Source organism: Callospermophilus lateralis, chromosome 3, assembly GCF_048772815.1.
Source record: "Callospermophilus lateralis isolate mCalLat2 chromosome 3, mCalLat2.hap1, whole genome shotgun sequence".
In the NCBI taxonomy this organism is placed as follows: Eukaryota; Metazoa; Chordata; class Mammalia; order Rodentia; family Sciuridae; genus Callospermophilus; species Callospermophilus lateralis.
This window is the reverse complement of record NC_135307.1, coordinates 65,971,643-65,985,542: the sequence shown is the minus strand read 5'-3', so window position 1 is coordinate 65,985,542 and position 13,900 is coordinate 65,971,643.

Here is a 13,900-nt window from a genome sequence, read left to right as displayed (position 1 = left end):
AGAGAGAGAGAGGGAGAGAGGGGTGGGGTGGGGGGAGAGAGGGAAGAGAAGGAGAGAAAGAGAACACAGAAAAAGAGGGGGAAGGAGAGAGAAGGGCCTGAGATAGAAGGGACCCAGGCGTGGAATTCATTCATACTGAAACCATGGTGGTTTTCTATACTGTTATTCCTGGGCAACCACAATTTGGGGACTGGGACTGTTGGTGACTGTCAATTCAATTCAATTCAAAAGCCTCTCAGCAAGCACTCACTTGTTATCAGTAAATGGACAAATGTTTCCTGACAACGAGCTGTGTGTCTAGCACTGAGGTTCCTTGATGGATTGAAAATGTCTCTGAAGTATTTGACTCCTTGGAGGACACATGGCAAAGAGGCCCACCTTTATCTCATTAGGGCTGTTTCTCCAGGGCTATTATCATTGTTAGTGTAGATACTTTCATACTGAACTCCCAAGGAAAATTCTGAAAAGTTGCTCTCAAGCCTAACAGTGGGAGAAGTTATGCCATCTAACATTTAAATAGGCCTTTAACATCTATTAAACACTATTTACATTATATACTTGGTTTAAAAATCTAATACCTTCTAAGTTGATATTATTATTATTATCCCTTTCTGAAGCTCAAAGAGTAACTAACTTAGCCATTATGAGTAAGGAAGGTAGACAGGAAGAGCTCTTCCAACAAAATCTACAGTCGCTACTTAACTGGAGGGCTCAGGTTGTGGTAGAAATGATAGAATATTTGACTCTCTCCAGAGCTGGAGATTTCCTGATACTATGGAGTAAGATGAGTTTGAGAACTTGCAAGGCTCACATGGAAGTAATTAATCTGAGTAATTAATCCTCAAGCCCCAGAAACGGAGTGCCTAAATGAAAAGAAATTTCTGGTGTTTTTTTGTTTTTGTTTTGTTTTGTTTGGGTGGGGGGATACTGAGGATTGAACTCTGTGGCACTTGACCACTGAGACACATCCCCAGCCCTTTTTTTGTGTTTTATTTAGAGACAAGGTCTCACTGAGTTATTCAGAGCCTTGCCATTGTTGAGGCTGGCTTTGAACTTGTGATCCTCTTGCCTCAGCCTCCTGAGCTGCTGGGATTACAGGGCCCTGCTTTTTTGGTGTTTTAATAGAACAAAAAGCAAGAAATAAGCCAAACATGGTAGTGCAGGGCTGTAATACCAGCTACTCTGGAGGCTGAGGCAGCAGGATTGCAAGTTTGTCAACTTAGCAAGACCCTGTGTCTAAATTAAATAAAAAGGGCTAAGCACGTAGTTTAGTGGTAGAGTGCCTAACCAGAGGCCCTGCTGGTGTGGGAGCAGGAAATACAAGGAATTAGCTGGTTCCTCGGACAGTCCCTCACATTCACTTGAACTGCTATGAGCTAATGAGCTGGTCATTTCCTGGATCTAAAGGAAAGGTTTAAGAAAAAAAGTGACATAGAAGGCTCCACTCCCAGTCATCAACCCAGCCAGCTGCAGAGTAGGGAAACAAATGAGCTTCTATAGATGGAATCCTTTGTTTGAATACAGTTAATTTTGGCTTTTCTTTGTTTAGAACTCAGCTTGGGCAGCTACTACCTTAATGATTCCCTCAGGCAGTGAGTAGAAGCCCCTGAAAGAATGCCCATGTTGGGCAGGGTGCGGTGGTGCATGCCTGTAATCCCAGCAGCTTCAGAGGCTAAGGCAGGAGGATCAAAGTTCAAAGCCAGCCTCTCAGCAATGGCAAGGCGCTAAACAACTCAGTAAGACCCTGTTTTAAAATAAAATAAAAAATAGGGTTGGGGACTTAAAAATACAAGGAGTTAGCTGGTTCCTGGGACAGTCCCTCACATTTACTTGAACTGCAAGTAAGCTGATCATTTCCTGGATGTAAAGGAAAGGTTTAAGAAAAAAAAGTGAAAGAGAAGGTGCCCACTCCCAGTCATCAACCCAGCTGAAAAGAATGCCCATGTTGGGATCAGGAGGAGACCACTTATTAGAAAGACTATGAATCTAGAGGAATCAATGATGAATCAAGTGACCAAGTCAGACACTGGGAAGGGTAAGGAGCCTGTGGATCTAGGAGAGGAAGGACATTTTCTTGTAAGGAGTTCCCCTTTCTTATCCTTTTTCCAGGCTGCATTTAAGGTAGCAAGACCGACTGACTCAAGAAGCTGAGGCAGGAGAATTGCAAGTTTGAGGCCAGCTTCAGCAACTTAGTGAGACCTGTCTCACTAAGGGCTGGGGATATAGCTCAGTGGCAAAGTGCTCCTGGGTTCAATCCCTGGTACCAAAACAAACAAACAAACAAAATAACTGATAATAAATCCTATCCACCAGCTCCAGTAAGAATGAACCAAGTAACAATGACATGTGCCAGAGACCTTGGGGCACTGGTCAAGTATGCAGGTGCCCAGGGGGGAATAGACTTGTTTTGCTGTCCCCAACCCCCATCCCACTTCAGTGTCACTAACTGAGTGCCTCCAGGAGGCTGGGAAGGAACTGGAAGTGTCTTCCAGTAACTACTTCTGTAACACTTCCTCATTCCCAGCTCCTGGAACCTTCCACTGCTTCCCACAGCAGGGATCACTACACACCTGATGGATTCTGCACATTCTGCACATTCTCTCCTTACAAGTTGTCCAGGGCAGGCTCCCCTCAGAGTGCTAAACACTCCTCCTGGCAATAAAAGACAACAAAGGGCTAGAAGTGGGGGTGCCCTTCCTCTGGTTTTCCTGTTCTCAGGTCCTATTCTCTAGCCGCTCCCCAGCTAGGTTGGGCCCCACAAGTGGCAGTTTCCTGCTGTGTGACTCTTGTGAAACAGGCCTCAGGGCCTGCAGCATGAGGGGAGGATCTCTCAAGTCATGGGCCCTTATTGTTTTAGAAAGTGCTTGGGAGAGGGCTGCACAGGAAGCTTGGGATGGGACCTTTTAAATCTTTCTGAAGCGAACAGAAAACACATATGGGAAAACCAAACTAACTAACAAAAACAATAAAAAGATTTTTAAAAGAGTCCAGAAGTGAGTCTTGGGTTTGTAAAAGGCAAGACTTGGATATAGCTTCAGGGCAGACTATTATTGGTTGCTTAATTCTGGGACAACTAATATAATGACCAAATTAATTATGCAAATATAGGAATATAATAATTGGGAGGAAAAATGTTTAGGTGGTAAAGTGAATTAGAGTCTAATATGGATTTTTGCTGTGTTTCCTGAGGAAAAACCAGGTTTGTTGAGAAAGGATTTGGCCTGTGCCAGGCTGATACCCCGTCGAACTGCCAGTATTCTTGTCCAGCTCACTGTAGGTGAACAGCTTGCTTTTGCAAAGGCTTTGTGGGGACCCTGGGCACAAGCAATGCAGAGTTGGTGAGATTCTTTGTGGAGCCCAGTCCTCTGGATGATTCTGAGATCCCAGGAAAGGCTCTGTTGGCCAGGACATTGATACCCCTGTGATGGGCACCATTAGCAGTGAGGCCCCTTTTGAAAGTTGTTTTTTTTTTTTTTTTTTTTTTTGGTACCAGGGACTGAACTCCAGGCACTAACCCACTGAGCCACATCCCCAGCCCTATTTTGTATTTTATTTAGAGAAAGGGTCTCACTGAGTTGCTTAGCACCTTGCCCTTGCTGAGGCTGGCTTTGAACTTGTGATCCTCCTGCCTCAGCCTGGGATTACAAGCATGTGCCACCATGCCCAGCTTGAATGGCTTCTTTAGTATTAAATATTCACTAAACTAGGCTCAGATGTTCTTATTCTAAATCTGTGGACCCCCTAAAAGTCAGTGAATAAAATTAGGAGACTGTATGTGCTTGGATTAAAAAAAACCTTGGGGCGGGAATTGTGGCTCAGTGGTAGAGTGCTTGCCTGGCATATATATGTGAGGCACTGGGTTCAATCCTCAGCACTGCATTTAATAAATAAAATAAAAGGTCCATTGACAACTAAAAAACATATGTGTGTGTGTGTGTGTGTGTGTGTGTGTGTATATTTATTTATTTATATATAACCTATATTCTTACTAATTTCTAAATGTAATTATCAGTTTCTTCTATAACTATATAGGCAATATTAGCAGAACTTGGGATTTTATTGCCAAAAGAAGTCATAAACATTTCATATTATTTTACTGTTGCTGATGTTATTTTGAAATATTTTTTCACACAGATTATTGCTTCCAAATTATAGTACCTATTGGACTTGCTACTAGAACCTGACAGGATTGAGCCAAACTTCTCCTTAGAGTCAGGTGATAGAATTATTTGCAGTTGGCTTACACTGAACCTCACAATCTGTGCCTTAGACCATCCTGAAGGGGGTGAGCTGCTGTTTGGGCACAGGTGAGAGTAACTATGCAGTATTTCTAGCCAATTTACCTAGCTTGAACACAAGTCATTTGCAAGTGAAGATATCTAACTTTTACTATGCTAATTAACAAACCCTCTAATGTTAATATGAAATGAAGATAGTTGAAGTTCCTGATTCCATCTTTATTGCCAGAGTTCTGCTTATGGTCTTTCAGGTTCTTTTTACTTCTGAGGAGTACATGTTGTTTAGAGGACTCTTGAGTGTCGATTAACAACTCCTAGGTTGTAGGTGACATATATATTATACTATCTATGCTGAAAAAATTTAAAGTAAATGGTTGAATATAACACAAATCAACACTGACCCAGAAGTTTGGTAATAATTGTAGTTTATCTGGCACCCAGTGAATCCTTGTGCTTCTTTTGGTTAGTTAAATATCAAAATTCTCTCTGGATTTATAGTTAAAACCACAGGTATATTGGGCTCACATATTACTAAAACCCTTGGTCAAGGTTGGACTGTCAGAGCAGGCCTGGCAAACTCTCCAATGCCAGGTCACTGGGTCTTTTGCAGGGATGGGGGGAACAGCTACTAGGGATTGAACACAGGGAAGCTTTACCACTGAGCTACATCTGCAGCCCTATGTATTTTTTGTTTTGAGACAGTGTCTAAGTTACTGGTGCTGGCATCAAACTTGTGATCCTCCTGCCTCAGCATCCCAAGTTGCCAGGATTACAGGCATATACCACTGCACCCGGCAATGCCAGATCATTTGAAAAAGGAGTTTCCTGAAGCAGGAGACCTCTGCTATATTCCTTGTCCTCTTCCTTGAAAAAAGCCCATTATTTCAAGATCAGCAGGTAAGTTCTGAATGGCTGCCTTACTTGCTCTTTGCTCTGTATTGCAAGTGTCCTATTCCCCAAGGTGCTAGTTCTAGCTAAATATAGCTAAGGTATTGAATCCAAGAGCAGAGGATGCCAATCTACACAACCCTTGGTATCATTTTCAAGTGTAAAGAAATTCAATGTCCTTTAGCAACTAGAGATACAGGATTCAAATTTTTTTCCCTTTTGAAATTGAACTGCCTTTTGGCCAGAAAGGGTACAGTTATTTAAAACCTTAGCATTATTAATGCAGGAAGAGACTAGAGTGTTTGGGTCTAACTTCCCCATTTATCAGATGAGGAAACAGAGGCTGAAAAAGAGAATTGTTTAATGGCCACACCACAGGGGTGCTGACTAGTCTGAAAGGATTTTCCTTCAAAATGTGGTCCCTGCTAAGATGGGACAGTGGGAGATAATGAAATTGAAACTTCAGACTAAAGATGTACTCCACATACTAGCAATAACCACGCAGAAAATGCAATGAGAACATTGTCTCTCTGACAGGAGCAGCAAAAATAATAAAATTCTTTTCCCCATCATCCACAAAAATAAATTGTGGATTGATTAAAGGTCTAAAATTTTTAAAAAGCAATAAAGGACTTGAAGAAAAAAATAAGATATTATTTGTATGATTTATGAGTAGGAATGAATGACTTTCCTAAGTAAGACATAAAACCCCAAATCATGAATGAAAAGATCCACAGATATTGCCGAATGAAAATTAAAAACCACTGTAAACAAAGGCCAGTGAAAAGCAATAGATTAAGAGGACATTGACAACATTTATAATAAGGAAAGTGTTAATATTCACAATATATAAAACTATCAATAAGGAAATACAAAGAACAAAGATAAGTCAATAGAAAAATGGACAAAGGATACGAACTGGTCAGTCACATAAGAAATACAATTTGCATCGAGCACATGAACAAATGATTTTAGAAAAATAGATTTTGTTTTGTTTTGTTTTGTTTTAGAGTTGTTGCCTAGGCTAGGCTCCAACTCCTGGGCTCAAGTAATCTATCTGCTGCTACTTTTAAGTGCTGGGACTACAGGCATGTGCCACCACATCCAGCTAAAAATAGATCCCCCCTCCCCCAGTACTGGGAACTTAACCTAGGGGTGCTTAACCACTGAGATACATCCCAGCCCTTTTTATATTTTATTTTGAGACAGGATTTCACTAATTTGCTCAGGCTGCCTGGAACTTGTGATCCTCCTGCCTCAGCCTCTAGAGTTTCTGGCATTATAGGCACCTGACCAAATGCGCACACACACCCATATATATATGATTCAGTAGGTACTCTCTGTTGTGGGGCAGTTTGCTCAGAAAACACACCAAGTCTCAGTTTTGTCCAAGTTGAAGAGTCTTTATTTAGCTGGCCAGCAGATGATTGCCCGCTCCACCCCCACAGGACCTACATCCGGGTTGACGGGTTGAGGTAGCTACAAGCCAGCAGGTATAGAAGCTGAATTGAGCCATTAGCAAAACAATGCAGTATGTTCCTAATCATACTTTCATTCTCATTCAGTTTTCTCATGGGATTTTCCATAATCATAATCAAAAGAGAAATGGATCAAAGTGCCCTAATCAAGTATAAGTTAAAGAATGGCTACTAACATTTAATCAATTATTTCCTGATAAGGTACACTGCCCAAGAAAAATGGAGACTAAAGAGAACAATTTTACTTTGTATAAGGACTGCTATTTTGTGTTGCCAAGTATGCTATGTTAAGCAATTAGTAATGGGTACAGAGATAGGGCTTTCCCATGGAAGAAACATTTCTTATATAATATGGAGTCTTAGGGTAAATGGAGTCTGTTTGGTCATTGCCCATACAGCCTGGCCCCTAACACTCCACCAGTGAACTACATCTCTATCCCTTTTTATTTTGGGACAGGATCTCACTTAGTTGCTAAGGGTCTTGCTAAACTGCTTGTGCTGCCTCAAACTTATAAGCCTTCTGCCTCAGCCTCCTAGGTCACTGGAGTTACACACATGTACCACCACACCTAGATAAAAACAAGACTTTTCTCAGAATTGGAGATTGAACCCAGGTACGCTCTACCACTGAGCTATACCCCCAGTCCTTTCCATTTTTTATTTTGAGACAGGGTCTCACTGAGTTGCTCAGGCTGACCTCAAACTTGCAATCCTCCTGCCTCCATCTCCAGAATCTCTGAGATTATAGGCGTACAACACCACACTGGGTTTAAAAATAGATTTTAATTGTGGTTTTCAGGCCACACTCAGCTTCAGAACCATCTAGACAAAGAAGATTAATTCACAGGCAAAGGATAGTGTTCAGGGAAATACTTTCCAGAAAGTTGGAAAGGTACAAGCAGAGCTGTACCACTGACACCTGGCCTTGTTAAGTTTGTTTCAAAAACAGGGAAATATTAGGCTGGTAACATCCCTCAGACAGAATATGGCTTCAATGTGTAAGACCTTATTAAAGAGCAACAAAACCCCTGAGTATAGTGAGATTTAAGACATAGCAAGGCTTGAACTTCTCTGCATCTGGTTTGATCCCTTGTGTACATGGTGTGCTCCACACCTAGGCCTGAAAACCAGGGGAAGCTGCATGGACATCTACCTTTGCTCTGTTTAGCCACCCACTGCTGGTAAGATTTGATATTGCCAGGTAATTAAATCCAGACCTTGATATTTTCTATATTGGGTGGGTCTCTGATTTCCACGTGTTCTCTTCCTGTCAATAGATAATCATCTGAAATGCTGCAATGTTTTTCCTAATTTCACTAAGATGTGCAAATTAAAATGTGATACAACAAGTCTGCAGAGTATATACACTTTTGTCTAACTAATCAGAAAAAAAAAATACCTGTGTATCTAGAGTTGGCAAGAGAAGGGGTTAAAGTACATTACAATAAACTATTGGTAAGGATTATTATTAAGGAAGACATTTGGGGGAGCCAGTTTGGTAGGATCTCCTAAATACCAAATATGAGTTCCCTTTGACCTAACATTTATGATTCAGGAATATATGTGCAGGTATTTAAGCTACATGGATAAAGATTTTATGGCAGTCTTATTTCTATTGGAAATTGCAGGGCTGGGAACATAGCTCAGTGGTAGAACACCTGCTTAGTGTGCATGACGCCCTGGGTTCAATTGCCAGTACCGGACTCCTCCCTCACAAAATCCATAAACTACCTAAGTGGACATTGATAAGAAAATAATGAAACAAACTAAAGCACATTCATGCTGTCTTACTTTTGTGTTCTCCTATAAGTAGCTTGTGACTAGGATTCAAGTCCATGTTTGGGAAGTGTATATAGATAAATGGGGAAGTGACGCAAGGAATGGCAGACAGCCAGTAAAGGGTGTGCTGTGAAGCTGTAAGCTAGAGTGACTAGAGTTTAACCTTTCAGGGAAACTCTGAGAACAGTGCAAAACAGAGGCATCAGAATCATCCTAACCTAAGGGCCAGAGAGCTGGGTATTATAATCCCACAGCTTTGAATTATTGGTGAACAGCTGTCTCCCAGAGGTACATTAATTCCCAAGTACTGCCAGCCACCCAGCCATGGGCAAATTGGCTTCAGTGGCTGGAGAGAGTCGTCCAACAAGATGGAGGAACTGGCCATCAGAAGTCAGGAAACGATGATTTCCAAGGGTATCTAAGCAGAACACTGGCAGTGTCTGCCACACATGCTAACAAATACAAAGAGACCAGTAAAAAGAATGAGGCATCTGTGATACAAGGTGAAATAAGGAACAAATGAATATTTATCAAATGTCTCCACTTTTGTAATAAAACTGTACATCAAATTGTTCATAATGGTTACCTCTGAAGGGATCAGGATAGAAGTATATATTTTATGTATTTCTGAGTTTTGTTTTAAAGCTTGTTGTAAAAGCTTTTAATTTTTAAAATTAAAAGCTGGGCTGAGGGTATAGGTCAGTGGGAGAGTGTGTGCTCTGAGTTCAATCCCTAGAATAATAAAAAAGAACAAGGAGGAGAAGAGGAGGAAGAGGAGAAAAAAGAAAACAAGAAAAAGGTAAGGAAACTGAAAATATGTTTGTTAACTCAGACATTCAAATTTTTTATTTTTTATTTTTTTAAGATCAAGTTCTATTTAGAAACCTGCAAAAGTGACCAGGAAGTACTTTGCTAACTTATATGTTCTAATCTCACTGATCTGGGTCACCTTCACAAATTCTTGGCACTGGTAAAAAGTTTGTTTGTTTCCCTTGCAACATCCATGCCGTTCCCAAAGCTTTTGAAGCTAAATGTTCATGCTTTTTGGAGGTTTCTAGAAGTTGATTCATTTAAAAGGGGGTAAGGTTTAGAGCTTCAGAATACATGTGAAAATGCATCAAAGAGTTAAAAGCACAGCTGGGTATGGTGGCACACATTTGTAATCCCAGAGACTTGAAAGGCTAAGGCAGAAGGATCACAAGTTGGAGGTCATTCTGGGCAATTTAGGGAGACCCTGTCTCAAAATCAAAAGGGGTGGGTATGGGCCAGGGTTATGGCTCAATGGTAGAGCACTTGCCTAGCATGTATGAGATTCTTTTTTCCATCCCCAGCACCACAGAAAGAAAAAAACAAAAACAAAACAATTAAAAGCGTACATTATAAGCTGTGATTGTTTTCGTATGCATCCTGAACAGAGGTGAAGTATTCACTGACATATAGAAAGGGGTGTATATTCCCCAGTTACTTCAAAGTGTTCAAATTCATCAGCAAAGTCTCCCTCTGAAGATGTGATCAAGGCTGCCATTTCAGGATCATCAGAGATTATATATGTGACACCATCTCAGCTCTGAGTAACTGCCTAGAATTCCTGACAATATCAAGAGAGGGGAAAGTTTTCTTTTTATTACTTTTTTTTTTGTGTGTGTGTGTGTGTGTGTGTGTGGTGCTGGGGATTGAATCCAGTAGTGGTTTAGCCTTTTACCATTGGTCCTTTGTATTTTTTGAGATAGGGTCTTGCTAAGTTGCTAAGGTTTCACTTAGTTGTTCAGGCTGGCCTTGAACTTGGTGATCTTCCTGTCTCAGCCTCCCAAGTTGCTGGAATTACAGGTGTGCACAACTGTACCTGGCAAAAGTTTGCTTTTGTTTTTTAAGTTCTTCATGTAGTTCATAAAACTGCCAAGTGCTTGATTAGCAATTTTTTGTAGTCTACAGACTGCTTTCTTCCAGAAAGTCCTGGTAGAACAGCAAGAATTATGGAGTTGAGAGACAGGGGTCTTGGTCCCAGCTCTACCATTTATTAGCTGGGTGATCTTGGGCAAGTCAGTTATTCAACAGACATTTATAGAAGGTTTTATCCTTGATAATTATAAAAATGAAAGACACAGTTCCTGTCCTCAGTGAGTGCATAGAAAACTGAGTAGACAAAGATAGAAGTCAAGGACTACCTCACCATGTGGTAAAGGCTAAGACAGTGTTCCCATGAGAGGAGAGAAGGCTCCAGGAAAGGGACTCAACTCAGAGTGCGGGGTGGTCAGGAAGTCTTCTAACCTCTCTGAGTTTCAGTTTCTCAGCTGTGAAGTTGGCAGCTTTCATGTGTTTGTGAAGGAAACTAATATTTTGGAGCATACCTTGCTTCCAAATGAAACCCCTTCAGTGACTCACACCTGTCTCTATTTGTAAGTGGGAAAGAAAGCCCAGCTGGCCCTGCTATCCGTCCCTCTGCTTCGGACTCTTGTGAGGTAAAGCCTGGCCCTCCCTGCTTCTGCCTCAGTCTTCCCCATCCCCTATACCCACACATGCACACTCTATGTATATACTTTCTTGGCTAACCATAAATTCCAGGTGTGTGTGTGTGTGTGTGTGTGTGTATGTGTATGTGTGTGTTGCTGGAGATTGAACCTAGGCCCTTGCATATGATAGTCAAATTCTCTACCAACGAGATACATCCTCAGCTCTCCAGATGTACTTTCTATGTAAATGTGCTAAATTGAGAGAGATGAGATCTGCTGAATTGGCAGAGCAGGGAGCTGCTGAGCAAGGGGAGTCCAAACTCAACCAGGGCAAGACAAAGAACAAAGAGAAGAGAGAGCAGAAGGAAGTAGAGGTGTGGTGGCAGAGTGGGTAGGAAAGCAGGAGACAAATTGGACCAGTTCCTGCTACCACCCCAGGAGCCTGACTTGTGTCTGGATAGCTCTAGAAGTTCTGGACTGTTGGACTGTTCACGAGGATGGAGGAAAGCCAGCAGAATTGTTTCTTTGTAGCAGCTAGTTAGTCTAACAAAAGCTCTGATTTCTTAGGGGACAGAATCAAAACAAAATTAAGAAGAGAACAGGAACTTACTGAATAACAAGGAAGAAGACACCATTGCTTACAAAGACATATGCTTTCCTTTGAGGGCATACCTACACTGCCTTTCTCACTCACCAACACTCACGGTCATTTTCCTGTTTCAGCACCCAGGCTTGACTGATCACAGGTCACTCTGTCCCCAAGGGCCCTACATAGGAACCACATTGAGTTCCTGTCTCCTTGCTGGGCACTGAGTGGATTACAAAGTGGTGTACAACTCAGTTCCTGCCTTTAGTTTTATTCCACTAAACATTTATTGAGCATCCACTCTATGCCACACTCCATCCTAGGATTCAAAAAACAAGGAGACTACAATTTTTTTTTTTTTTTTTTTTTTTAGCCAGAGGAGCTGATAGTCTAGTCAGTTTGCTAATAAAATGTCTTCATGCTTAGAATATTCTATGCATTGACTTGAACAGACATTATTTTCGCTTGTGATTCTGTCAGTTCTCTGGCCTTGTTGGGAGAATAAATCCAGAGGATTTATTCTAGAGGCTTGGCAGTTCAGCTCTGAGCTCACAGTATTTGTGACTGAGAGGAAAAAAAATGGTCTGTTTCCCTATCTCTCCCCTACAGGTTTAACAATGCACCTGGCTGGATCAGGACGTTCACTTTGTTCTCCAAATGAGGTGTTACACACACTGAGTCATTTTTCTGGCTTTCTTAAAAGCTTGATTCAACCCTCCAATTTCCCACTTTCTCTTCCACCTGCCTTGTTTAATAATTAGGCTGTTTAATAAATGCTCTTGATGGGGAGGTGGGGGAGGAGGATGGTGATTGTCAGGACTTAACAAGTCTCTGGGGAATATAACAGCTTCCTCTGCCAGAGTCTTCATCTTCTGGGTTGTTCCTTGGGCATTTTGCTGAATGAAAAGGTCAGGAATTTTCCTGTTTCAGCATCCAGCCTTGACTAACCATGGGTCATTCTGTCCCCAAGGGCTCTACCAAGGAAACCCAAGTTCAGTTCCTGTCTCTGCCTTCATGTTGTTTCTGCTCCTGATTTACCTTTCAGTTTCCTTACTTGAAGATTTTAATATTAGCAGTTGACCACTGCTTTTCAAGTATCCACTGGGTTTGTAAGTTAGAAAGCAGATAGTCTAATCTACCCAGTCTAGAGTAGAAGAAAAAAAAATCCAGGCCAGCTTGTAACAGTGTAAAAAAAAAATCAGAAGATCTCATTTGCCGCAGTCTGGCTGGGCACAAATCAGGAGCCACTGAAGCAGGAACAAACTTTATTTCTGAACTCCACCAGCACACTCCACACACGCTCCTGGGAACTCCCCCAAATGCCACATGGCTCCTCCAGGAACCAGCAACCGGAAATATCCCTCCTCTGGCACTTCCCCAACCAATGGGAACTCTCTGGGAATCCCCGCGAGAGCTCAAGCGGAACTCACGGGGGAACTCAGCCAGAACTCAAAAGTCATCATCTTAATGGCTCGCTAGCATCACCTCTCAACCACTACTTCTGGCAAAAATGCCATGCGTCATCCTGACTTGGTTGTGGCCCTCAACACTCATTGGTGGGGCACATGCCCCAGAAAAGTACTGAAGGGCATGGACTTTAGGAAAAGTAGTGAGTACCTACCTATGGATGAAAAGAGGGGCAACATACACCGAGACATATATACACACAGAGGAGAAAGAGACTGAACTTCAGATTGAGAGGCTACATAGCTCTACTATTAACTAGCTGTATGGTCTGGGCACATCCTTTATCCTTTCTAGCTTAAGGTTTCTTATTTATAATATGAAAATAATGCCTATCCTGCATAGTCATTGTGAGAACAAGTGATTAAAATGTCAAGTTATTTGCATGCAATAGGGACTCAATAAGTGGTACCAAGTTTGGGTGCAGGGGCATGTATGTGTCTGTAGTACCAGCCACTTGGGAGGCTAAGGCAGGAGAATATTTGGGTCCAGGAGTTTTAGTCAAAAAGAAAAAAAAAAAAGCAAGAAGTGATACCTGTCATCATCATCATCATCATTATTATTATCGTCATCATTGGTCCCAGGGATTGAACCCAGCAGTGCTTAACCACTGAGTCACATCCTCAGCCCTCTTTATGTTTTGAGATACAGTCTAAGTTGCTTAGGGCATTGCTAAATTGCTGAGGCCAGCTTTGAACTCAGAATCCTCCTCCTCAAGTTTCCAGAGCCACTGGGATTATGGGTGTGTGCCACCATGCCTAGAATATCATTATTATTCGAGTGTCTTTTGCGTGTACTAGTTATTTAGCTAAGTTTGTGGCATATGTGAAGAAGGTGTCGAATGAACTGTCCCAAGAGCTCTTTTTGCCTAGCCATAGGTTAACTTCCCCTTTCCCAAGAAGGAGGGGTGGCAGTACCCAACCTTAACTTCCTTTTTTTATCCCATATATTTTTCTATTGGTGCATTATAGTTGTGGGATTTGTTGTTACATATTTATACATGCAAACAATATAGCA